This window comes from Leuresthes tenuis, unplaced genomic scaffold (genome assembly GCF_036924035.1).
Source record: "Leuresthes tenuis unplaced genomic scaffold, fLeuTen1.0.hap1 SCAF_47, whole genome shotgun sequence".
NCBI classification, from domain to species: Eukaryota; Metazoa; Chordata; class Actinopteri; order Atheriniformes; family Atherinopsidae; genus Leuresthes; species Leuresthes tenuis.
The window spans coordinates 506725-533335 of NW_027325401.1; the positions used below are offsets into that span (position 1 = coordinate 506725).

The following is a 26611-nucleotide window of genomic DNA, read 5'->3' on the forward strand; positions in this document are numbered from 1 at the left end:
AAACAAACCACCCGGTCACACCAGTCGCAGCAGCCCGGGCCTGAGACCCACCATCACCCAGGCCCCCCCAGGCCCCCCCTCAACAGGTGCGCTCTTGTGAAAAAGCAAACAGCGGCAGCAACAAAAACACAACGGGAACACCGTATTGAGGCTTTGTTCTGACCGCTCATTTGGTATGGCGTTTCTTTCAAGCAATTCTCCCGGTTAGCCCGCACTCGGCTCGCTCCCAGAGCCGTGTTAAAGTCTACTTCGCATTCACTCTCTTTTCTCCGCAGACTAAAAGAAAGTTTCATCTTGGGCTCCCTGAAACTTGCATCCTGCACCGCTGTTTGCTTTTTCACAAGAGTAGAGAAGAGCGCACCGTTCCCAGCGGCACTGCAGTACGGGGTCAATGCTTGGAGTGAACGGAGCAAGCTAATTTTTCAACTCCTATTGCTAAAAATCCATTTAATATGTAGTCCTCGTATAGAGGACATATCAGATATTAAACTGATAAGAACAGATACTACACTTGATCTTAGCCAAAAGGCCGAGAAGCGACAACTGTCCACTGGTTCACGTCCGAGGGCCCTTCCTGGCACAATGCGCACTTGTCCGCTAACACCCCTGTTCTTTTTATGGCCATAGGTGGCCAGAGTGTCACTTTGCACCTCCGCCCACCTGCTGCACTGAGCACTCTTCAGCCCTTTTAAATGGTATAACTTTGCACTCCCGCACGCTCCAGCAAGCACCATTCAAGCAACAACTTTGCACTCCAGCTTCGAACATCGGCACAGTCGCAACAAGTAAGGCGACTCTACTCAGAGAAGTCACTCTGCACAGTAACAAGATTTCTTTTGCACAGACAGAAAGGGCTTCACCCGCAAAGGTAAAGCCTGCCAAAAATAGAAACAACTCATTAGTGCTGCTCTCCACAGATGTCTTTAGTAAAAGGCGAAAGACTTGTACGTTATGAAGAGAAACCAGAGTACGATTATCCGTCACTGCGGGAGCAGGGCATCAGGCTAGTTGGCATAGCCACCTTCCCCATGGTGAGCTTTGCTTGGTTGAGACGCTTGCCCCCCCCCCCACCCCCCCCCCACCCCCTTGCTCCTCGGCTGACCAAGTAGGAACAATCGGGCCCTATTCGATGGCTGCCTTGTCTTTTACTCTGTGCAAAAGACAAGGCAGCAACAAAAACACCACAGGAAAACCGTATTGAGGCTTTGTTCTGACCGCTCATTCGGTGTCGCGTTTCTTTCAAGCAATTCTCCCGGTTAGCCCACACTCGGCTCGCTCCCAGAGCCGTGTTAAAGTCTACTTCGCATTCACTCTCTTTTCTCAGCAGACTCTTGGGATTTTATCTATAAAATGAATTCCTTCACTCAAACTATGTTAAAACTGCTTTGTCCTTCATATTTACCATGTCTAGAAAGATTTAAACAAAAAAAAACAACGTTGTACTTTGCAGTAAAAGAAAGAGCAAATCTAAAGTTTCAGGAATCCGAGAATAAGCTTACTTTCATGAGTTCTTCACGATTCCGGATTTTGCTATAAAATGAATTCCTTCACTCAAACTAAATTAAAACTGCTAAACCGCTAATCTGTTACATGTAAGGCAGATGTCAAATTCACCGAAATAGGATCTAAGGGTATTCGGCCAATCGAGCTGTAGCAGCTTTGGTAAAAGAGTATAAGTTGAAGAGTTTGTGAATAAAGGTGTGCGCACACATAGTGAGCTGTAGGAAAATAGGCAGGGAGCAATGCCGGCTGGGGTATATGTTCTTGTATGTTGTCTGACTGTTTGATTTGAATGTGTTGTGTAAGTGTCCTGTTGAATGTTACATGTTTGGGCTTTGACACTTCACTGTGGTTGTTAACTGTGTGGTGTGTCCTGAAATGTTATAGGTTTGGGCTGTGTGACATGCTTAATGCTTGTCAGTAGCTACCCACTTATTCATATATAGCAACTGACAACATAAGAAGTCTGGACATACTTTGATAGTAGTTGTAGAAGTATCCTTATTGATAATAGATAAACTAATTCATAGTGATAGAACAGTAGATGAACAGGTGCCTGCACAGGTCTCACGAAAATAAAATGGGTGTATGATTGCTGACGGCAGAGCACTACTGCCAAACTTATGAGTTCTTGTGGCAAACTTGATTCAGTGTCTTGACGTGTATACGCTGTTTCGCTGACTTGATTGTCACAAGAAACAAAGTGTGTTTGATAAGATCCGACCATTTTATTACGGGAGGATCAGTATGTATGGATTCTGATGTGACTGATAAACCCATTCGTATCGTAAGCATAATCTAATACGTGAGACAACGCCCTGGCACACAATCAAAAAAAAAAGAGAGAGCGGTTTTGTGTCCCCACAGTCCATAATGTAGAAAAGAGAGAAAAAAAGCCTTTCTGATTTGGTGTGTGTAATCACAGTGCAGAGTGTAGAGAAAAGAGAGAAAAGAAAGCCGTTTTGGTGTCACGGGTGTTGTGACTTACACACACACATTTCTGAATTGAGAAAGGAAATTATTTTAGAGGAAGCACTAGAGTTTAGATCCCACATTTGTTGATAGGCATTCATTTATTTCTTCACTTCTGATGAAGTTTCAACAATAAACAACAAACTTTGTATTATGAGAAAGAACCAGACTCATTCTTCAGGAATCCGAAAATAAGCTCTATTTTACGAGTTATGCACGAATTCGGATTCTCCAATAAAACGAATTCCTTAACTCTAACCAAGTTAAGACTGCTTTGTCCTTCATATTTATTCATGTCTAATCAAGTTTCAACGATAAACAACGTTGTACTTTGTAGAATGAGAAAGAACTTCTTCAGCAATAAGCATCTCTCGACATATGACGAAATACAGATTTTGCTATAAAATTAATTCCTTCTATCAGCCTGACTTAAAACTGTTTGTCCTCCTTATTTATCCACTTCAAATCAAGTTTCAACAATTAAAAAAATTTTGTAGTTTGAGACAAAACAACTTCATCTTAAGCAATCAGTAGGGTAAGAAAGGGTAAGAAAAGGTGCAAATGCCAACCATCCATCCATCCATCCATCATCTGCCGCTTATCCGGGGGTCGGGTCGCGGGGGCAGCAGCTTGAGCAGAGAAACCCAGACGTCTCTGTCCCCGGCCACTTCCTCCAGCTCTTCCGGGGGGACCCCGAGGCGTTCCCAGGCCAGCCGAGAGACATAGTCTCTCCAGCGTGTCCTGGGTCTTCCCCGGGGTCTCCTCCCAGTGGGACGTGCCCGGAACACCTCCCCAGGGAGGCGCCCAGGGGGCATCCTAACCAGATGCCCGAGCCACCTCATCTGACTCCTCTCAATGCGGAGGAGCAGCGGTTCTACTCCGAGCCCCTCCCGGATGACTGAGCTTCTCACCCTATCTCTAAGGGAGAGCCCAGACACCCTGCGGAGGAAACCCATTTCGGCCGCTTGTATTCGCGATCTTGTTCTTTCGGTCACTACCCACAACTCGTGACCATAGGTGAGGATGGGAACGTAGATTGACCAGTAAGTAGAGAGCTTCGCCTTCTGGCTCAGCTCCCTCTTCACAACGACGGGTCGGTGCAGAGCCCGCAACACTGCAGACGCCGCACCGATCCGCCCGTCAATCTCCCGCTCCATTCGTCCCTCACTCGTGAACAAGACCCCGAGATACTTGAACTCCTCCACTTGGGGAAGGATCTCATTCCCGACCCGGAGAGAGCATTCCACCCTTTTCCGGCTGAGAACCATAGTCTCGGATTTGGAGGTGCTGATTCTCATCCCAGCCGCTTCACACTCGGCTGCGAATCGCTCCAGTGAGAGCTGAAGGTCACGGCCTGACGACGCTAACAGAACCACATCATCTGCAAAAATGCCAACCATACATCACTAAAAGGTGGAGCGGAAGTATTCGGCTGCAAGTAGGTGCGAATGCCTGACAATGTATGATTAAAAGAGGGAGCGGAGGTTTTCGGCTGCAAGGTCTGAATGTCCAACCATAATTTGTAAAAACTGGGGAAGAAAAGGCTCGAAAGCCCGACTATACACCATCAAAAGCGGGAGCGGAGGTGTTCGGCTGCAAGTAGGTGTGAATGTTCGACCATAATTTGTAAAAAGCGGGTAAGAAAAGGTTTGAATGCCCGACTATATATTAACCAAAGCAGGAGGAGAGGTCTTCGGATACGAGTGGGTGAGAATTTACAACCATAATCTATAAAATGCTGTGAAAAAAAAGGTGTGAATACCCCATAGAACACTAAAAGGTAGAGCGGAAGTGTTCGGCTGCAAGAAGGTGTGAATGTCTGACCATAGTTTGTAAAAAGCGGGTAAGAAAAGGTTCGAATGCCCGAACATACACCATCAAAGGAGGGAGCGGAGGTGTTCCGCTGTAAGAAGGTGTGAATGTCCGACCATAGTTGGCAAAAAGCAGGTAAGAAAAGGTTAAAATACCCGATTGTACACAATCAATAGCGGGAGCAGAGTTGTTCCACTACTAAAAGGTGTGAAAGTCCGACCATGGTTTGTAAAAAGCGGGTAAGAAAAGGTGTGAATGCCCGACAATGTATGATCAAAAGAGGGAGAGGAGGTTTTCGGCTGAAACAAGGTCTGAATGTCCATCCATATTTTGTAAAAATCTGGGAAGAAAAGGCTCGAAAGCCCGACTATACACCTTCAACAGCTGGAGCGGAGGTGTTCAGCTGCAAGAAGGTCTGAATGTCCATCAATAATTGCTAGAAAACATGGAAGAGAATTTTCAAATATCAAACCGCACATGATCATAAGCGGGAGAGGAGGTGTTCAAATGCAAGAAGGTGTGAATGTCCACCCATAATTACTGCAAAATGGGTAAGAAAAGGTACGAATGCCCAACCATACATGATCCTAACAGGGAGCGGAGGTGTTTGGCTGCGACAAGGTGTGTATGTACACCCATAATTAATGAAAAGCGGGCAACAAGTAGGTTTGAATACCCATCATCAAAAGTAGGAGTGGATGTGTTCGGCTACAAGAAGGTTTGAATGTCTGACCATAGTTTGTAAAAAGCGGGTAAGAAAAGGTTCGAATGCCCGAACATACACCATCAAAGGAGGGAGCGGAGGTGTTCCGCTGTAAGAAGGTGTGAATGTCCAACCATAATTGGCAAAAAGCAGGTAAGAAAAGGTTAAAATACCCTATTGTATACAATCAATAGCGGGAGCAGAGTTGTTCCGCTACTAAAAGGTGTGAAAGTCCGACCATGAATTGTAAAAAGCGGGTAAGAAAAGGTGCGAATGCCCGACAATGTATGATCAAAAAAGGGAGCGGAGGTTTTCGGCTGAAAGAAGGTCTGAATGTCCATCCATAATTTGTAAAAATCGGGGAAGAAAAGGCTCGAAAGCCCGACTATACACCATCAACAGCTGGAGCGGAGGTGTTCAGCTGCAAGAAGGTCTGAATGTCCATCAATAATTGCTAGAAAACATGGAAGAGAATTTTCGAATATCAAACCGCACATGATCATAAGCGGGAGAGGAGGTGTTAAAATGCAAAAAGGTGTGAATATCCACCCATAATTACTGCAAAATGGGTAAGAAAAGGTACGAATGCCCAACCATACATCATCAAAAGCAGGAGTGGATGTGTTCGGCTACAAGAAGGTTTTAATGTCCGACCATAGTTTGTAAAAAACGGGTAGGAAAAGGTTTGAATGCCCGAACATACACCATCAAAAGAGGGAGCGGAGGTGTTCCACTGTAAGAAGGTGTGAATGTCTGACCATAGTTGGTAAAAAGCGGGTAAGAAAAGGTGAAAATACCCGACTGTACACAATCAATAGCGGGAGCGGAGTTGTTCGGCTACTAAAAGGTGTGAAAGTCCGACCCTGGTTTGTAAAAAGCGGGTAAGAGAAGGTGCGAATGCCCGACAATGTATGATCAAAAGAGGGAGCGGAGGTTTTCGGCTGCAAGAAGGTCTGAATGTCCAACAATAATTTTGTAAAAACCGGGGAAGAAAAGGCTCGAAAGCCCGACTATACATCATCAAAAGCGGGAGCGGAGGTGTTCAGCTGCAAGAAGGTCTGAATGTCCATCAATAATTGCTAGAAAAAATGAAAGAAAATTTTCGAATATCAAACCACACATCATCATAAGCGGGAGAGGAGGTGTTCAGCTGCAAGAAGGTGTGAATGTCCGACCATAGTTTGTAAAAAATGGGTAAGAAAAGGTGCGAATGCTCAACCATACATCATCAAAAGCAGGAGTGGATGTGTTCGGCTAAAAGAAGGTTTGAATGTCCGACCATAGTTCGTAAAATGCGGGTAAGAAAAGGTTCGAATGCCCGAACATACACCATCAAAAGAGGGAGCGGAGGTGTTCCGCTGTAAGACGGTGTGAATGTCCAACAATAGTTGGTATAAAGCGGCTAAGAAAAGGTTAAAATACCCGACTGTACACAATCAATAGCGGGAGCGGAGTTGTTCGGCTACAAGAAGGTGTGAAAGTCCGACCATGGTTTGTAAAAAGTGGGTAAGAAAAGGTTCGAATGCCCGAATATATACCATCAAAAGCGGAAGCGGAGGTGTTCGGCTGCAAGAAGGTGTGAATGTCCGACCAAAGTTTGTAAAAAGCAGTGAAGAAAAGTTTCGAATATCCAACCAAACATAATCAAAAGCGGGAGCGGAAGTGTTCGGCTGTGAGTAGGTGTGAATGTCAAACCATAATTGCTGAAAAATGTGTTAGAAAAGACTAGAATGCCGGACCATACATCATCAAAAGCGGGAAAAGTGGTGTTCGGCTGCAAGTAGGTGTGAATGTCCAGCCATAATTACTCACAAACCGGTAAGAAAAGGTAGTATTGCCAGACCATACATTATCAAAACAGGGAGCGGAGGTGGTTCAGCTGCAAGGTGTGAATGTCTGACTAAAGTTTATAAAAAGCGGGTAAGACAAGGTGCGAATGCCTGACAATGTATGATCAAATGAGGGAGCGGAGGTTTTCGGCTGCAAGGTCTGAATGTACAACCATAATTTGTAAAAACTGGGGAAGAAAAGGCTCGAAAGCCCGACTATACACCATCAAAAGCGGGAGCGGAGGTGTTCGGCTGCAAGTAGGTGTGAATGTTCGACCATAATTTGTAAAAAGCGGGTAAGAAAAGGTTTGAATGCCCGACTATATATTAACAAAAGCAGGAGGAGAGGTCTTCGGATAAGAGTGGGTGAGAATTTCCAACCATAATCAATAAAATGCGGTGAAAAAAAAGGTGTGAATACCCCATAGAACACTAAAAGGTGGAGCAGAAGTGTTTGGCTGCAAGAAGGTGTGACTGTTCGACTATATTTGGTGAAAAGCAGGTGAAGCAAGGTCTGAATGCCCAACCTTACATCATCAAAAACGAGATCAGAGGTGTTTGGCTGCAAGAAGGCCATAGTTTGCCAAAAGCGGGTAAGCTGCGAATGACCGACTAAATATCAACAAAAGTGGGGGCGGAGGTCTTCGGATGCAAGTGGGTGTGAATATCCCACCATACAAGTATGGTGGAGAGGAAGCTGTGAATGGCCGACCATAGTAAAAAGCGGGTGAGAAAAGGTGCGAATGTCCAATCATACATGATCAAAACAGGGAGCGGAGGTGTTTGGCTGCGACAAGGTGTGTATGTCCACCCATAATTAATGAAAAGCGGGCAACAAGTAGGTTTGAATACCCATCATCAAAAGCAGGAGTGGATGTGTTCGGCTACAAGAAGGTTTGAATGTCTGACCATAGTTTGTAAAAAGCGGGTAAGAAAAGGTTCGAGTGCCCGAACATACACCATCAAAAGAGGGAGCGGAGGTGTTCCGCTGTAAGACGGTGTGAATGTCCAACAATAGTTGGTAAAAAGCGGGTAAGAAAAGGTTAAAATACCCGACTGTACACAATCAATAGCGGGAGCGGAGTTGTTCGGCTACAAGAAGGTGTGAAAGTCCGACCATGGTTTGTAAAAAGCGGGTAAGAAAAGGTGCGAATGCCCGACAATGTATGATCAAAAGAGGGAGTGGAGGTTTTCGGCTGCAAGAAGGTCTGAATGTCCAACCATAATTTGTAAAAACCGGGGAAGAAAAGGCTCGAAAGCCCGACTATACACCATCAAAAGTGGGAGCGGAGGTGTTCAGCTTCAAGACGGTGTTCAGCTTCAAGACGGTCTGAATGTCCATCAATAATTGCTAGAAAACATGAAAGAAAATTTTCGAATATCAAACTGCACATGATCATAAGCAGGAGAGGAGGTGTTCAGCTGCAAGAAGGTGTGAATGTCTACCCATAATTACTGAAAAATGGGTAAGAAAAGGTGCGAATGCCTAACCATACATCATCAAAAGAGGGAGCGGAGGTGTTCCGCTGTAAGACGGTGTGAATGTCCGACCATAGATGGTAAAAAGCGGGTAAGAAAAGGTTAAATTACCCGACTGTACACAATCAAAAGAGGGAGCGGAGTTGTTCAGCTAAGAGAAGGTGTGAAAGTCCGACCTTGGTTTGTAAAAAGCGGGTAAGAAAAGGTTCGTATGCCCGAATATACACCATCAAAAGCGGAAGCGGAGGTGTTCGGCTGCAAGATATTGTGAACGTCCGACCAAAGTTTGTAAAAAGCAGTTAAGAAAAGGTTTGAATATCTAACCAAACATAAGAATGAGTCTTTTCCGCTGTAGAATGCCCGACTATAGACCATCAAATGCGGGAGCGGAGTTGTTCGGCTGTGAGTAGGTGTGAATCTCCGACCATAATTGCTGAAGAATGTGTTAGAAAAGGTAAGAATGCTGGACCGAACATCATCAAAAGCGGTAGAGGTGGTGTTCGGCTGCAAAAAGGTGTGACTGTTCGACTAAAGTTTGTAAAAAGTGGGTAAGACAAGGTGCGAATGCCTGACAATGTATGATCAAAAGCGGGAGCGGAGGTGTTCAGCTGCAAGAAGGTCTACATGTCCATCAATAATTGCTAGAAAACATGAAAGAAACTTTTCGAAAATCAAACCGCACATGATCATAAGTGGGATAGGAGGTGTTCAGCTGCAAGGTGTGAATGTCCACCCATAATTCCTGAAAAATGGGCAAAAAAAAGGTGTGAATGCCCAACCATACATCATCAAAAGCAGGAGTGGAAGTGTTCGGCTACAAGAAGGTGTGAACGTCCAACCAAAATATGTAAAAAGCAGTTAAGAAAAGGTTCGAATATCCAACCAAACATAATCAAAAGCGGGAGCAGAGCTTTTCGACTGCAAGTAGGTGTGAATGTCAGATCATAATTTGCAAAAAGCTGATGAGAAAGGGTGAGAATGCCCGACTATACATCATCAAATGCGGGAGCGGAGTTGTTCGGCTGTGAGTAGGTGTGAATCTCCGACCATAATTGCTGAAAAATGTGTTAGAAAAGGTAAGAATGCCGGTCCATACATCATCAAAAGCGAGAGAGGTTGTGTTCGGCTGCAAGTAGGTGTGAATGTCCAGCTATAATTACTCACAAACGGGTAAGAAAAGGTAGTATTGCCAGACCATATATGATCAAAACAGGGAGCGGAGGTGGTTCAGCTGCAAGAAGGTTTGAATGTCCGACTAAAGTTTAAATATATTAAAGAAAGCGGGAGGAGAGGTCTTCGGATGAGAGTGGTTGAAAATTTCCGACCATGATGTATAAAATGCGGTGAAAAAAAGGTGTGATAGAACACTAAAAGATGGAGCGGAAGTGTTCGGCTGCAAGAAGGTGTGAATGTCCGACTATATTTGGTGAAAAGCAGGTGAAGCAAGGTCTGAATGCCCAACCTTACATCATCAAAAGCGAGATCAGAGGTGTTTGGCTGCAAGAAGGCCATAGTTTGCCAAAAGCGGGTAAGGTGCGAATGTCCGACTAAATATCAACAAAATTTGGGGCAGAGGTCTTCGGATGCAAGTGGGTGTGAATATCCAACCATACAAGTATGGTGGAGAGGAAGCTGTGAATAGCCGACCATAGTTTGGAAAAAGCGGGTAAGAAAAGGTTTGAATACCCGAACATACACCATCAAAGAGGGAGCGGAGGTGTTCCGCTGTAAGACGGTGTGAATGTCCGATCATAGTTGGTAAAAAGCGGTTAAGAAAAGGGTAAAATACCCGACTGTACACAATCAAAAGAGGGAGCGGAGTTGTTCGGCTAAGAGAAGGTGTGAAAGTCCGACCATGGTTTGTAAAAAGCGGGTAAGAAAAGGTTCGTATGCCCGAATATACACTATCAAAACCGGAAGCGTAGGTGTTCGGCTGCAAGAAGGTGTGAACGTCCGACCAAAGTTTGTAAAAAAGCAGTTAAGAAAAGGTTCGAATATCTAACCAAACATAATCAAAAGCGGGAGCAGAGCTGTTCGACTGCAAGTAGGTGTGAATGTCAGAGAATAATTTGCAAAAAGCTGATGAGAAAGGGTGAGAAATCCCGACTATACACCATCAAATGCGGGAGCGGAGTTGTTCGGCTGTGAGTAGGTGTGATTCTCCAACCATAATTGCTGAAAAATGTGTTAGAAAAGGTAAGAATGCCGGTCCATACATCATCAAAAGCGGGAGAGGTGGTGTTCGGCTGCAAGTAGGTGTGAATGTCCATTAATAATTGCTTTAAAACATGAAAGAAATTCGAATATCAAACCTTACATGATCATTAGCGGGAGAGGAGGTGTTCAGCTGCAAGAAGATGTGAATATCCACCCATAATTACTGAAAAATGGGTAGGAAAAGATGCGAATGTCCAACCATAAATCATCAAAAGCAGGAGTGGAGTTGTTCAGCTACAAGAAGGTATGAAAGTCCAACCATGGTTTGTAAAAAGCGGGTAAGAGAAGGTTCGAATACCCGAATATATACCATCAAAAGCGGAAGCCGGGGTGTTCGGCTGCAAGAACGTGTGAACGTCCGACCATAGTTTGTAAAAAGCAGTTAAGAAAAGGTTTGAATATCCAACCGAACATAATCAAAAGCGGGAGCAGAGTTGTTCGACTGCAAGTAGGTGTGAATGTCAGATCATAATTGCTGAAAAATGTGATAGAAAAGACTAGAATGCCGGACAATACATCATCAAAAGCGGGAGAGGTGGTTTTTCGGCTGCAAGTAGGTGTGAATGTCCAGCCATAATTACTCACAAACGGGGGAAGAAAAGGTAGTATTTCCAGACCACACATGATCAAAACAGGGAATGGAGGTGGTTCAGCTGCAAGGTGTGAATGTCTGACTAAAGTTTGTAAAAACCGTGTAAGACAAGGGGCGAATGCCCGACAATGTATGATCAAAAGAGGGAGCGGAGGTTTTCGGCTGCAAGGTCTGAATGTCCAACCATAATTTGTAAAAATCGGGGAAGAAAAGGCTCGAAAGCCCGACTATACACCATCAAAAGCGGGAGCAGAGGTGTTCAGGTGCAAGAAGGTCTGAATGTCCGACCAATAATTACTGAAAAATGGGTAAGAAAAGGTGCGAATGCCAAATCATACATCATCAAAAGCAGGAGCGGATGTGTTCGGCTACAAGAAGGTTTGAATGTCCAACCATAGTAAGTAATAGGTGGGTAAGAAAAGGCTCGAATGCCCAACTATACACCATCAAAAGCGGAAGCGGAGGTGTTCGGCTGCAAGACGGTGTGAACGTCCAACCAAAGTTTGTAAAAAGCATTAAGAAAAGGTTCGAATATCCAACCGAACATAATCAAAAGCGGGAGCAGAGCTGTTCGACTGCAAGTAGGTGTGAATATCAGATCATAATTTGCAAAAAGCTGATGAGAAAGGGTGAGAATGCCCGACTATACACTGTCAAATGTGGGAGCGGAGGTGTTCGTCTGTGAGTAGGTGTGAATGTCCGACCATAATTGCTGAAAAATGTGTTAGAAAAGGTAAGAATGCCGGACCATATATCATCAAAAGCGGGAGAGGTTGTGTTCGGCTGCAAGAAGGTGTGAATGTCCAGCCATAATTACTCACAAACGGATAAGAAAAGGTACTATTGCCAGACCATATATGATCAAAACAGGGAGCGGAGGTGGTTCAGCTGCAAGAAGGTTTGAATGTCCGACTAAAGTTTGTAAAAAGCGGGTAAGACAAGGTGTGAATGCCCGACAATGTATGATCAAAAGAGGAGCGGAGGTTTTCGGCTGCAAGAAGGTCTGAATGTCCACCCATAATTACTGAAAAATGGGTAAGAAAAGGTGCGAAAGCCCAACCGCACATGATCATAAGTGGATGAGAAGGTGTTCGACTCCAAGTAGGTGTGAATGTAAGATCATAATTTGTAAAAAGCGGGTAAGAAAAGGTAAGAATGCCCAACCATAAATTATCAAAAGCGGCAGCAGAGTTTCGGCTGGTATTTATCAATGTCTAGATAGATTTCAACAAAAAACAACGTTGTACTTTGCAGTAAAAGAAAGTGCAAATCAAAAGTTTTAGGAATCCGAGAATAAGCTTATTTTCATGAGTTCTGCACGATTTTGGATTTTATGTATAAAATGAATTTCTTCACGCAAACTAAGTTAACACTGCTTTGTCCTTCATATGTATCCATTTCTACATATATTTCAAGCATAAACTTCCTCATATTACCCTGAATGAGAAAGAGCCACACTTGTGATTAAGCCATACCTCCCTTTTGAGGAGTTCTGCATGATTTGGGATTTTATCTATAAAATTAATTCCTTCACTCAAACTATGTTAAAACGGCTTTTACCTTCATATTTATCAATGTCTCGATAGATTTAAACAAAAAAACAACGTTGTACTTTGCAATAAAAGAAAGAGCAAATCAAAAGTTTTAGGAATCCGAGAATAAGCTTATTTTCATGAGTTCTGCACGATTTCGGATTTTATGTATAAAATGAATTCATTCACTCAAACCAAGTTAAAACTGCTTTTTCCTTCATATTTATCAATGTCTAGATCGACTTCAACAAAGAACAACATTGTATTTTGCAGTAGAAGAAAGAGCAAAACTGAAGGATCAGGAATCCGAGAATAAGCTTCTTTTCATACGTTCTGCATGATTTGGGATTTTATGTATAAAATGAATTCCTTCACTCAAACTAAGTTAACACTGCTTTGTCCTTCATATGTACCCATTTCTACATATATTTCAAGCATAAACTTCCTCATACTACCCTGAATGAGAAAGAACCACACTTGTGATTAAGCCATACGCCCCTTTTGAGGAGTTCTGCATGATTTGGGATTTTATCTATAAAATCAATTCCTTCACTCAAACTATGTTAAAACGGCTTTTACCTTCATATTTATCAATGTCTCGATAGATTTAAACAAAAAAACAACGTTGTACTTTGCAGTAAAAGAAAGAGCCAATCAAAAGTTTTAGGAATCCGAGAATAAGCTTATTTTCATGAGTTCTGCACGATTTCGGATTTTATGTATAAAATGAATTCATTCACTCAAACCAAGTTAAAACTGCCTTTTCCTTCATATTTATCAATGTCTAGATCGACTTCAACAAAGAACAACATTGTATTTTGCAGTAGAAGAAAGAGCAACACTGAAGGATCAGGAATCCGAGAATAAGCTTATTTTCTTATGGGCAAGTGGGAACTGCTTTGTCCTTCATATTTATCAATGTGTAGATGGATTTCAACTTCTTCTACTGCAAAGTCCAATGTTTTTCTTTGTAGAAGTCAATCTAGACATTGATGAATATGGAAGGACAAAGCAGTTTTAACTTGGTTAAAAACCATGGTCGGACTTTCACACCTTCTTGTAGCCGAACACCTCCGCTCCCGCTATTGATTGTGTACAGTCGGGTATTTTAACCTTTTCTTACCCGCTTTTTACCAACTATGGTCGGACATTCACACCGTCTTACATCGGAACACCTCCGCTCCTGCTTTTTATGGTGTATAGTCGGGCATTCGAACCTTTTCTTACCCGCTATTTACAAACTATGGTAGGACATTCAAACCTTCGTGTATCCGAAAACCTCCGCTCTCTCTTTTGATCATACATTGTCAGACATTCGCACCTTTTCTTACCCGCTTTTTACAAACCATGGTCGGACTGTCACACCTTCTTGTAGCCGAACACATCCGCTCCCGCTATTGATTGTGTACAGTCGGGTATTTTAACCTTTTCTTACCCGCTTTTTACCAAGTATGGTCGGACATTCACACCTTCGTACAGCGGAACACCTCCGCTCCCTCTTTTGATGGTGTATGTTCGGGCACTCGAACCTTTTCTTACCCGCTTTTTACAAACTATGGTCAGACATTCAAACCTGCTTGTAGCCGAACACATCCACTCCTGCTTTTGATGATGGGTATTCAAACCTACTTGTTGCCCGCTTTTCATTAATTATGGGTGGACATACACACCTTGTCGCAGCCAAACACCTCCGCTTCCTGTTTTGATCATGTATGATTGGACATTCGCACCTTTTCTCACCCGCTTTTTACTATGGTCGGCCATTCACAGCTTCCTCTCCACCATACTTGTATGGTGGGATATTCACACCCACTTGCATCCGAAGACCTCCGCCCCCACTTTTGTTGATATTTAGTCGGTCATTCGCAGCTTACCCGCTTTTGGCAAACTATGGCCTTCTTTCAGCCAAACACCTCTGATCTCGTTTTTGATGATGTAAGGTTGGGCATTCAGACCTTGCTTCACCTGCTTTTCACCAAATATAGTCGAACAGTCACACCTTCTTGCAGCCGAACACTTCTGCTCCACCTTTTAGTGTTCTATGGGGTATTCACACCTTTTTTTTCACCTTATTTTATTGATTATGGTTGGAAATTCTCACCCACTCTTATCCGAAGACCTCTCCTCCTGCTTTTGTTAATATATAGTCGGGTTTCAAACCTTTTCTTACCCGCTTTTTACAAATTATGGTCGAACATTCACACCTACTTGCAGCCGAACACCTCCGCTCCCGCTTTTGATGGTGTATAGTCGGGCTTTCGAGCCTTTTCTTCCCCGGTTTTTACAAATTATGGTTGTACATTCAGACCTTGCAGCCGAAAACCTCCGCTCCCTCATTTGATCATACATTGTCAGGCATTCGCACCTTGTCTTACCCGCTTTTTATAAACTTTAGTCAGACATTCACACCTTGCAGCTGAACCACCTCCGCTCCCTGTTTTGATAATGTATGGTCTGGCAATACTACCTTTTCTTACCGGTTTGTGAGTAATTATGGCTGGACATTCACTCCTACTTGCAGCCGAACACCACTTTTCCCACTTTTGATGATGTATGGTCAAGGATTCTAGTCTTTTCTAACACATTCTTCAGCAATTATGGTTTGATAACCTACTCACAGCCGAACACTTCCGCTCCCGCATTTGATGGTGTATAGTCGGGCATTCTCACCCTTTCTCATCAGCTTTTTGCAAATTATGATCTGACATTCACACCTACTTGCAGTCGAACAGCTCTGCTCCCGCTTTTGATTATGTTTGGTTGGATATTCGAAACTTTTCTTCACTGCTTTTTACAAACTTTGGTCGGACGTTCACACCTTCTTGCAGCCGAACACCTCAGCTTCCGCTTTTGATGGTATATATTCGGGCATTCGAACCTTTTCTTACCCGCTTTTTACAAACCATGGTCGGACTTTCACACCTTCTTGTAGCCGAACAACTCCGCTCCCTCTTTTGAAGGTGTATGTTCGGGCATTCGAACCTTTTCTTACCCGCATTTTACGAACTATGGTCGGACATTCATACCTTCTTTTAGCCGAACACATCCACTCCTGCTTTTGATGATGTATGGTTGAGCATTCGCACCTTTTCTTACCCATTTTTTACAAACTATGGTCGGACATTCACACCTTCTTGCAGCTGAACACCTCCTCTCCCGCTTATGATGATGTGTGGTTTGATATTCGAAAATTTTCTTTCATGTTTTCTAGCAATTATTGATGGACATTCAGACCTTCTTGCAGCTGAACACCTCCGCTCCCGCTTTTGATGATGTATAGTCGGGCTTTCGAGCCTTTTCTTCCCCGGTTTTTACAAAATTATTGTTGGACATTCAGACCTTCTTGCAGCCGAAAACCTCCGCTCCCTCTTTTGATCATACATTGTCGGGCATTCGCACCTTCTCTTACCCGCTTTTTACAAACCAGGGTCGGACTTTCACACCTTTTAGTAGCCGAACAACTCCGCTCCCGCTATTGATTGTGTACAGTCGGTATTTTCACCTTTTCTTACCCGCTTTTTACCAACTATGGTCAGACATTCACACCTTCTTACAGTGGAACACCTCCGCTCCCTCTTTTGATGGTGTATGTTCGGGCATTCGAACCTTTTCTAACCCGCTTTTTACAAACTATGGTTGGACATTAAAACCTTCTTGTAGCCGAACACATCCACTCCTGCTTTTGATGATGTATGGTTGGGCATTCGTACCTTTTCTTACCCATTTTGCAGTAATTATGGGTGGACATTCACACCTTTTTGCATTTTAACACCTCCTCTCCCGCTTATGATCATGTGCGGTTTGATATTCGAAAATTCTCTTCCATGTTTTCTAGCAATTATTGATGGACATTCAGACCTTCTTGCAGCTGAACACCTCCGCTCCAGCTGTTGATGGTGTATAGTCGGGCTTTCGAGCCTTTTCTTCCCCGATTTTTACAAATTATGGATGGACATTCAGACCTTCTTTCAGCCGAAAACCTCCACTCCCTCTTTTGATCATACATTGTCGGGCATTCGCACCTTTTCTTACCCGCTTTTTACAATTCATGGTCGGACTTTCACACCTTTTAGTAGCGGAACAACTCTGCTCCCGCTATTGATTGTGTACAATAGGGTATTTTAACCTTTTCTTACCTGCCTTTTGCCAATTATGGTTGGACATTCACACCTTCTTACAGCGGAACACCTCCGCTCCCTCCTTTGATGGTGTATGTTCGGGCATTCGAACCTTTTCTTACCCGCTTTTTACAAACTATGGTCAGACATTCAAACCTTCTTGTAGCCGAACACATCCACTCCTGCTTTTGATGATGGGTATTCAAACCTACTTGTTGCCCGCTTTTCATTAATTATGGGTGGACATACACACCTTGTCGCAGCCAAACACCTCCGCTCCCTGTGAGGATCATGTATGGTTGGGCATTCGTACCTTTTCTTACCCATTTTGCAGTAATTATGGGTGGACATTCACACCTTCTTGCATTTGAACACCTCCTCTCCCGCTTATGATCATGTGCGGTTTGATATTCGAAAATTCTCTTCCATGTTTTCTAGCAATTATTGATGGACATTCAGACCTTCTTGCAGCTGAACACCTCCGCTCCAGCTGTTGATGGTGTATAGTCGGGCTTTCGAGCCTTTTCTTCCCAGATTTTTACAAAATATGGATGGACATTCAGACGTTGTTTCAGCCGAAAACCTCCGCTCCCTCTTTTGATCATACATTGTCGGGCATTCGCACCTTTTCTTACCCGCTTTTTACAAACCATGGTCGGACTTTCACACCTTTTAGTAGTGGAACAACTCTGCTCCCGCTATTGATTGTGTACAATCGGGTATTTTAACCTTTTCTTACCTGCTTTTTGCCAACTATGGTCGGACATTCACACCTTCTTACAGCGGAACACCTCCGCTCCCTCCTTTGATGGTGTATGTTCCGGCATTCGAACCTTTTCTTACCCGCTTTTTACAAACTATGGTCAGACATTCACACCTTCTTGCAGCCGAACACCTCCGCTCCCGCTTTTGATGGTGTATAGTCGGGCTTTCGAGCCTTTTCTTCCCCGGTTTTTACAAATTATGGTTGGACATTCAGACCTTGCAGCCGAAAACCTCCGCTCCCTCTTTTGATCATACATTGTCAGGCATTCGCACCTACTTGCAGCCGAATACTTCCGCTCCACCTTTTAGTGATGTATGGTTGGCATTTGCACCTTTTCTTACCCTTTCTTACCCTACTGATTGCTTAAGATTAAGTTGTTTTTTCTCAAACTACAACATTTTTTTAATTGTTGAAACTTGATTTGAAGTGGATAAATAAGGAGGACAAACAGTTTTAAGTCAGGCTGATAGAAGGAATTAATTTTATAGCAAAATCTGTATTTCGTCATATGTCGAGAGATGCTTATTGCTGAAGAAGTTCTTTCTCATTCTACAAAGTACAACGTTGTTTATCGTTGAAACTTGATTAGACATGAATAAATATGAAGGACAAAGCAGTCTTAACTTGGTTAGAGTTAAGGAATTCGTTTTATAGGAGAATCCGAATTCGTGCATAACTCGTAAAATAGAGCTTATTTTCGGATTCCTGAAGAATGAGTCTGGTTCTTTCTCATAATACAAAGTTTGTTGTTTATTGTTGAAACTTCATCAGAAGTGAAGAAATAAATGAATGCCTATCAACAAATGTGGGATCTAAACTCTAGTGCTTCCTCTAAAATAATTTCCTTTCTCAATTCAGAAATGTGTGTGTGTAAGTCACAACACCCGTGACACCAAAACGGCTTTCTTTTCTCTCTTTTCTCTACACTCTGCACTGTGAGCACACACACCAAATCAGAAAGGCTTTTTTCTCTCTTTTCTACATTATGGACTGTGGGGACACAAAACCGCTCTCTCTTTTTTTTTTTGATTGTGTGCCAGGGCGTTGTCTCACGTATTAGATTATGCTTACGATACGAATGGGTTTATCAGTCACATCAGAATCCATACATACTGATACTCCCGTAATAAAATGGTCGGATCTTATCAAACACACTTTGTTTCTTGTGACAATCAAGTCAGCGAAACAGCGTATACACGTCAAGACACTGAATCAAGTTTGCCACAAGAACTCATAAGTTTGGCAGTATTGCTCTGCCGTCAGCAATCATACACCCATTTTATTTTCGTGAGACATGTGCAGGCACCTGTTCATCTACTGTTCTATCACTATGAATTAGTTTATCTATTATCAATAAGGATACTTCTACAACTACTATCAAAGTATGTCCAGACTTCTTATGTTGTCAGTTGCTATATATGAATAAGTGGGTAGCTACTGACAAGCATTAAGCATGTCACACAGCCCAAACATATAACATTTCAGGACACACCACACAGTTAACAACCACATTGAAGTGTCAAAGCCCAAACATGTAACATTCAACAGGACACTTACACAACACATTCAAATCAAACAGTCAGACAACATACAAGAACATATACCCCAGCCGGCATTGCTCCCTGCCTATTTTCCTACAGCTCACTATGTGTGCGCACACCTTTATTCACAAACTCTTCAACTTATACTCTTTTACCAAAGCTGCTACAGCTCGATTGGCCGAATACCCTTAGATCCTATTTCGGTGAATTTGACATCTGCCTTACATGTAACAGATTAGCGGTTTAGCAGTTTTAATTTAGTTTGAGTGAAGGAATTCATTTTATAGCAAAATCCGAAATCGTGAAGAACTCATGAAAGTAAGCTTATTCTCGGATTCCTGAAACTTTAGATTTGCTCTTTCTTTTACTGCAAAGTACAACGTTGTTTTTTTTTGTTTAAATCTTTCTAGACATGGTAAATATGAAGGACAAAGCAGTTTTAACATAGTTTGAGTGAAGGAATTCATTTTATAGATAAAATCCCAAGAGTCTGCTGAGAAAAGAGAGTGAATGCGAAGTAGACTTTAACACGGCTCTGGGAGCGAGCCGAGTGTGGGCTAACCGGGAGAATTGCTTGAAAGAAACGCGACACCGAATGAGCGGTCAGAACAAAGCCTCAATACGGTGTTCCCGTGGTGTTTTTGTTGCTGCCTTGTCGATTGCACAGGGGCAAGCGTTTCAACCAAGCAACGCTCACCATCGGGAAGGTGGCTATGGCAACTAGCCTGATGCCCTGCTCCCGCAGTGACGGATAATCGTACTCTGGTTTCTCTTCATAACATACAAGTCTTTCGCCTTTTACTAAAGACTTTCGTGGAGAGCAGCACTAATGAGTTGTTTCTATTTTTGGCAGGCTTTACCTTTGCGGGTGAAGCCCTTTCTGTCTGTGCAAAAGAAATCTTGTTACTGTGCAGAGTGACTTCTCTGAGTAGAGTCGCCTTACTTGTTGCGATTGTGCCGATGTTCGAAGCTGGAGTGCAAAGTTGTTGCTTGAATGGTGCTTGCTGGAGCATGCGGGAGTGCAAAGTTATACCATTTAAAAGGGCTGAAGAGTGCTCAGTGCAGCGGGTGGGCGGAGGTGCAACGTGACACTCTGGCCACCTATGGCCATAAAAAGAACACTGCTACAAGTGCGCATTGTGCCAGCAAGGGCCCTCGGACCTCAAACAGTGGACAGTTATCGCTTCTCGGCCTTTTGGCTAAGATCAAGTGTAGTATCTGTTCTTATCAGTTTAATATGTCCTCTATACGAGGACTACATATTAAATGGATTTTTAAGAATAGGAGTTGAAAAAGAAGCTTTGCTCCGTTCACTCCAAGCATCGACCCAGTACTGCAGTGCCGCTGGGAACGGTGCGCTCTTCTCTGCTCTTGTGAAAAAGCAAACAGCGGTGCAGGATGGAAGTTTCAGGGAGCCCAAGATGAAACTTTCTTTTAATCTGCTGAGAAAAGAGAGTGAATGCGAAGTAGACTTTAACACAGCTCTGGGAGCGAGCCGAGTGTGGGCTAACCGGGAGAATTGCTTGAAAGAAACGCGACACCGAATGAGTGGTCAGAACAAAGCCTCAATACGGTGTTCCCGTGGTGTTTGTGGCTGCCTTGTCTTTTGCACAGAGTAAAAGACAAGGCAGCCATCGAATAGGGCCCGATTGTTCCTACTTGGTCAGCCGAGGAGCAAGTGGGGGGAGCAAGCGTCTCAACCAAGCAAATCTCACCAAGTAGGAACAATCGGGCCCTATTCGATGGCTGCAACACCTGAAAGAGATATTGATGCGAGACCCGATCAAAAGCTTTTTCAAAGTCTAAATTTAAGATGACAAGCCGGGTGTTTCTGTCTCTAGCGTAATCAATGATGTCTCGAATCAGTACGAGGCTGTCGGTGAGTTGTCTCTCTGAGATGGCACAAGCCTGGTCTGGGTGAATTACCTCCTCTAAAACAGAGGACATCCGTGTCGTTAAAACCTTGCTAAAAAGTTTACAGTCAAAGTTTAAAAGTGTGATGGGCCTCCAATTCTTTAGGTCAGTCTTATCATTTTTATCAGAAGTGAAGAAATAAATGAATGCCTATCAACAAATGTGGGATCTAAACTCTAGTGATTCCTCTAAAATAATTTCCTTTCTCAATTTAGAAATGTGTTAGAAAAGGTAAAAATGCCGGTCCATACATAATCAAAATCGGGAGAGGTGGTGTTCAGCTGCAAGAAGGTCTAAATGTCCATCAATAATTGCTAGAAAACATGAAAGAAACTTTTCGAAAATCAAACCGCACATGATCATAAGTGGGATAGGAGGTGTTCAGCTGCAAGGTGTGAATGTCCACCCATAATTCCTGAAAAATGGGCAAAAAAAAGGTGTGAATGCCCAACCATACATTATCAAAAGCAGGAGTGGAAGTGTTCGGCTACAAGAAGGTGTGAACGTCCAACCAAAATATGTAAAAAGCAGTTAAGAAAAAGTTCGAATATCCAACCAAACATAATCAAAAGCGGGAGCAGAGCTTTTCGACTGCAAGTAGGTGTGAATGTCAGATCATAATTTGCAAAAAGCTGATGAGAAAGGGTGAGAATGCCCGACTATACATCATCAAATGCGGGAGCGGAGTTGTTCAGCTGTGAGTAGGTGTGAATCTCCGACCATAATTGCTGAAAAATGTGTTAGAAAAGGTAAAAATGCCGGTCCATACATCATCAAAAGCGAGAGGGGTTGTGTTCGGCTGCAAGTAGGTGTGAATGTCCAGCCATAATTACTCACAAACGGGTAAGAAAAGGTAGTATTGCCAGACCATATATGATCAAAACAGGGAGCGGAACTAAAGTTCAAATATATTAACAAAAGCGGGAGGAGAGGTCTTCGGATGAGAGTGGTTGAAAATTTCCGACCATAATGTATAAAATGCGGTGAAAAAAAGGTGTGATAGAACACTAAAAGGTGGAGCGGAAGTGTTCGGCTGCAAGAAGGTGTGAATGTCCGACTATATTTGGTGAAAAGCAGGTGAAGCAAGGTCTGAATGCCAAACCTTACATCATCAAATGCGAGATCAGAGGTGTTTGGCTGCAAGAAGGCCATAGTTTGCCAAAATCGGGTAAGGTGCGAATGTCCGACTAATTATCAAAAAAATTTGGGGCAGAGGTCTTCGGATGCAAGTGGGTGTGAATATCCAACCATACAAGTATGGTGGAGAGGAAGCTGTGAATAGCCGACCATAGTTTGGAAAAAGCGGGTAAGAAAAGGTTTGAATACCCGAACATACACCATCAAAAGAGGGAGCGGAGGTGTTCCGCTGTACGAAGGTGTGAATGTCCGACCATAGTTGGTAAAAGGCGGGTAAGAAAAGGTTAAAATACCCGACTGTACACAATCAATAGCGGGAGCGGATGTGTTCGGCTACAAGAAGGTGTGAAAGTCCGACCATGGTTTGTAAAAAGCGGGTAAGAAAAGGTGCGAATGTCCGTTAATGTATGATCAAAAGAGAGAGCGGAGGTTTTCGGATACAAGAAGGTTTGAATGTCCCACCATAGTTTGTAAAAAGCGGGTAAGAAAAGGTTCGAATGCCCGACTATACACCATCAAAAGCGGGAGCGGAGGTGTTCCGCTGTAAGACGGTGTGAATGTCCGACCATAGTTGGTAAAAAGCGGGTAAGAAAAGGTTAAAATACCCGACTGTACACAATCAATAGCAGGAGTGGAGTTGTTCGGCTACAAGAAGGTGTGAAAGTCCGACCATGGTTTGTAAAAACCGGGAAGAAAAGGCTCGAAAGCCCGACTATACACCATCAAAAAGAAGGTTTGAATGTCCATCAATAATTGCTTTAAAACAAGAAAGTAAATTTTCGAATATCAAACCGTACATGATCATAAGCGGGAGAGGAGGTGTTCCGCTGTAAGACGGTGTGAATGTCCGACCATAGTTGGTAAAAAGCGGGTAAGAAAAGGTTAAAATACCCGACTGTACACAATCAATAGCGGGAGCGGAGTTGTTCGGCTACTAAAAGGTGTGAAAGTCCGACCCTGGTTTGTAAAAAGCGGGTAAGAAAAGGTTCGAATGCCCGAACATACACCATCAAAAGAGGGAGCGGAGGTGTTCCGCTGTAAGACGGTGTGAATGTCCGATCATAGTTGGTAAAAAGCGGGTAAGAAAAGGTTAAAATACCCGACTGTACACAATCAAAAGAGGGAGCGGAGTTGTTCAGCTAAGAGAAGGTGTGAAAGTCCGACCATGGTTTGTAAAAAGCGGGTAAGAAAAGGTTCGTATGCCCGAATATACACTATCAAAACCGGAAGTGTAGGTGTTCGGCTGCAAGAAGGTGTGAACGTCCGACCAAAGTTTGTAAAAAAGCAGTTAAGAAAAGGTTCCCCCACAGAGCACAGAACCCAGGAAGCCCACCGCAGGGGCAACCACGCATCCACCCAGAAGACTGCAGAGGAAGCCCCCGGAAAGAGCCCCCATAAGCATAGGGCAGAGGCCCTCCGGGAGCCAGGGGCAACAGCCCACCGACGTCGCCAGGCCCCAGCCGCCCAGACATGGGCCGTGCACTGGATCCGGGCCCCAGGAGCCCGAGCGCCCCCAAACCCCCCGGCAGAGGCCCCACCCAATACCCAGGAGGGCCAAGCGCCCCAGACAGCCACACAGTGGGTCAGTGCCTGCCCCAGCACCCCTGGCCAAGTGCCCTGGGAGTCAAGACGTGCCCACAGGTGGGTGAAGTCGCGAGCAGCGGAGAGAGGCCACGCCGCCCCCCCCATCGGGAGAAGCACAGGCAGGCCAGGCGACAGCAAGTCCAAGATCCAGGCCCAATCATTACCACACACACTTTCATGTCCCATACATCTACACGTCCTCCCTCCCTCGACTCCGCTGGGGTGTAGTGCAGCGGGCACACCAGGGGGCCAGCAGCCCCCCAGCCACCACAGACCCCAAACCAGCAGAACAATTAATTAATCCTCCTGGCCCCTCCCGCCCCGAGCAGCAACCAGGAAGCAGGGGTGTGCGAAGAAGACCCCTCCCCTCACCCTTCTGGCTCTTCAATATTTTCTAATAGTGAGCAATTAAAATTGAGGGGCAGCCAAATTTGTAGAACTGGGAGCGTGGCCCTCTGGGCAGCCTACATACCCAAAGAGCCCCGCCCACCAGATGCCACTCAGTGTAACCACCCCCCAAGACCTAATGTGTGTGTGTGAGTGTGTTTGATAAGTAGTAATGTCTAAGGTGTAATTAAAACAGGGGTGGGAACTGCAGAGGGCAACTACTGCAGAGTCCACTACACCCCACCGAACACACACGCCCCCAAAACCCTTCATGTGTGAGTGTGTGCTGTGTACAGGAGCCAGAAGGGAGAGGGGTATGGGGATATACACTGGGGGCAGCCAGGGACTGGCTGCAATAGGCATCCCCGCTACCAGGGAGCCAACACAGGACAGGAGGGCCTGATGTCCACCAGGCCAGGGGCCTCTAGCGACCATATTCTGGGAGCTACTGTACCCCCAGAAGGTACCCATCCCGCCCCACCCCACTCAACCCAACCCCACTCCGGAGGACCTCTACAAAAAACAAACAAACAACAACAAAAAACAAACAAACAAACCACCCGGTCACACCAGTCGCAGCAGCCCGGGCCTGAGACCCACCATCACCCAGGCCCCCCCAGGCCCCCCCTCAACAGGTGCGCTCTTGTGAAAAAAAAAACAGCGGCAGCAACAAAAACACAACGGGAACACCGTATTGAGGCTTTGTTCTGACCGCTCATTTGGTATGGCGTTTCTTTCAAGCAATTCTCCCGGTTAGCCCGCACTCGGCTCGCTCCCAGAGCTGTGTTAAAGTCTACTGACCTAAAGAATTGGAGGCCCATCACACTTTTAAACTTTGACTGTAAACTTTTTAGCAAGGTTTTAACGACACGGATGTCCTCTGTTTTAGAGGAGGTAATTCACCCAGACCAGGCTTGTGCCATCTCAGAGAGACAACTCACCGACAGCCTCGTACTGATTCGAGACATCATTGATTACGCTAGAGACAGAAACACCCGGCTTGTCATCTTAAATTTAGACTTTGAAAAAGCTTTTGATCGGGTCTCGCATCAATATCTCTTTCAGGTGTTGCAGCCATCGAATAGGGCCCGATTGTTCCTACTTGGTGAGATTTGCTTGGTTGAGACGCTTGCTCCCCCCACTTGCTCCTCGGCTGACCAAGTAGGAACAATCGGGCCCTATTCGATGGCTGCCTTGTCTTTTACTCTGTGCAAAAGACAAGGCAGCCACAAACACCACGGGAACACCGTATTGAGGCTTTGTTCTGACCACTCATTCGGTGTCGGGTTTCTTTCAAGCAATTCTCCCGGTTAGCCCACACTCGGCTCGCTCCCAGAGCTGTGTTAAAGTCTACTTCGCATTCACTCTCTTTTCTCAGCAGATTAAAAGAAAGTTTCATCTTGGGCTCCCTGAAACTTGCATCCTGCACCGCTGTTTGCTTTTTCACAAGAGCAGAGAAGAGCGCACCGTTCCCAGCGGCACTGCAGTACTGGGTCAATGCTTGGAGTGAACGGAGCAAGCTTCTTTTTCAACTCCTATTCTTAAAAATCCATTTAATATGTAGTCCTCGTATAGAGGACATATTAAACTGATAAGAACAGATACTACACTTGATCTTAGCCAAAAGGCCGAGAAGCGATAACTGTCCACTGTTTCAGGTCCGAGGGCCCTTGCTGGCACAATGCGCACTTGTAGCAGTGTTCTTTTTATGGCCATAGGTGGCCAGAGTGTCACGTTGCACCTCCGCCCACCCGCTGCACTGAGCACTCTTCAGCCCTTTTAAATGGTATAACTTTGCACTCCCGCATGCTCCAGCAAGCACCATTCAAGCAACAACTTTGCACTCCAGCTTCGAACATCGGCACAATCGCAACAAGTAAGGCGACTCTACTCAGAGAAGTCACTCTGCACAGTAACAAGATTTCTTTTGCACAGACAGAAAGGGCTTCACCCGCAAAGGTAAAGCCTGCCAAAAATAGAAACAACTCATTAGTGCTGCTCTCCACGAAAGTCTTTAGTAAAAGGCGAAAGACTTGTATGTTATGAAGAGAAACCAGAGTACGATTATCCGTCACTGCGGGAGCAGGGCATCAGGCTAGTTGCCATAGCCACCTTCCCCATGGTGAGCGTTGCTTGGTTGAAACGCTTGCCCCTGTGCAATCGACAAGGCAGCAACAAAAACACCACGGGAACACCGTAGTGAGGCTTTGTTCTGACCTCTCATTCGGTGTCGCGTTTCTTTCAAGCAATTCTCCCGGTTAGCCCACACTCGGCTCGCTCCCAGAGCCGTGTTAAAGTCTACTTCGCATTCACTCTCTTTTCTCAGCAGACTCTTGGGATTTTATCTATAAAATGAATTCCTTCACTCAAACTATGTTAAAACTGCTTTGTCCTTCATATTTACCATGTCTAGAAAGATTTAAACAAAAAAAAAACAACGTTGTACTTTGCAGAAAAAGAAAGAGCAAATCTAAAGTTTCAGGAATCCGAGAATAAGCTTCCTTTCATGAGTTCTTCACGATTTCGGA

General features: G+C 44.4%; 6 non-coding genes across 6 annotated transcripts; 2 read left to right on the forward strand and 4 right to left on the reverse strand.

Moving 5' to 3' along the window:
* Window positions 1-350: 350 nt before the first annotated feature.
* Window positions 351-541, reverse strand: LOC140285540 (U2 spliceosomal RNA). Its single transcript, XR_011910556.1, has one exon. It is a non-coding gene; the product is annotated as a U2 spliceosomal RNA (small nuclear RNA).
* A 316-nt stretch (window positions 542-857) lies between these two features.
* LOC140285528 (U5 spliceosomal RNA) lies at window positions 858-971 on the reverse strand. The gene has a single exon (XR_011910545.1). It is a non-coding gene; the product is annotated as a U5 spliceosomal RNA (small nuclear RNA).
* An 18847-nt stretch (window positions 972-19818) lies between these two features.
* On the forward strand, window positions 19819-19932 carry LOC140285587 (U5 spliceosomal RNA). The gene has a single exon (XR_011910599.1). It is a non-coding gene; the product is annotated as a U5 spliceosomal RNA (small nuclear RNA).
* Window positions 19933-20240: 308 nt separating this feature from the next.
* LOC140285559 (U2 spliceosomal RNA) lies at window positions 20241-20425 on the forward strand. Its single transcript, XR_011910573.1, has one exon. It is a non-coding gene; the product is annotated as a U2 spliceosomal RNA (small nuclear RNA).
* A 5114-nt stretch (window positions 20426-25539) lies between these two features.
* Window positions 25540-25723, reverse strand: LOC140285551 (U2 spliceosomal RNA). Its single transcript, XR_011910566.1, has one exon. It is a non-coding gene; the product is annotated as a U2 spliceosomal RNA (small nuclear RNA).
* Window positions 25724-26031: 308 nt separating this feature from the next.
* LOC140285518 (U5 spliceosomal RNA) lies at window positions 26032-26145 on the reverse strand. Its single transcript, XR_011910537.1, has one exon. It is a non-coding gene; the product is annotated as a U5 spliceosomal RNA (small nuclear RNA).
* Window positions 26146-26611: the final 466 nt, after the last annotated feature.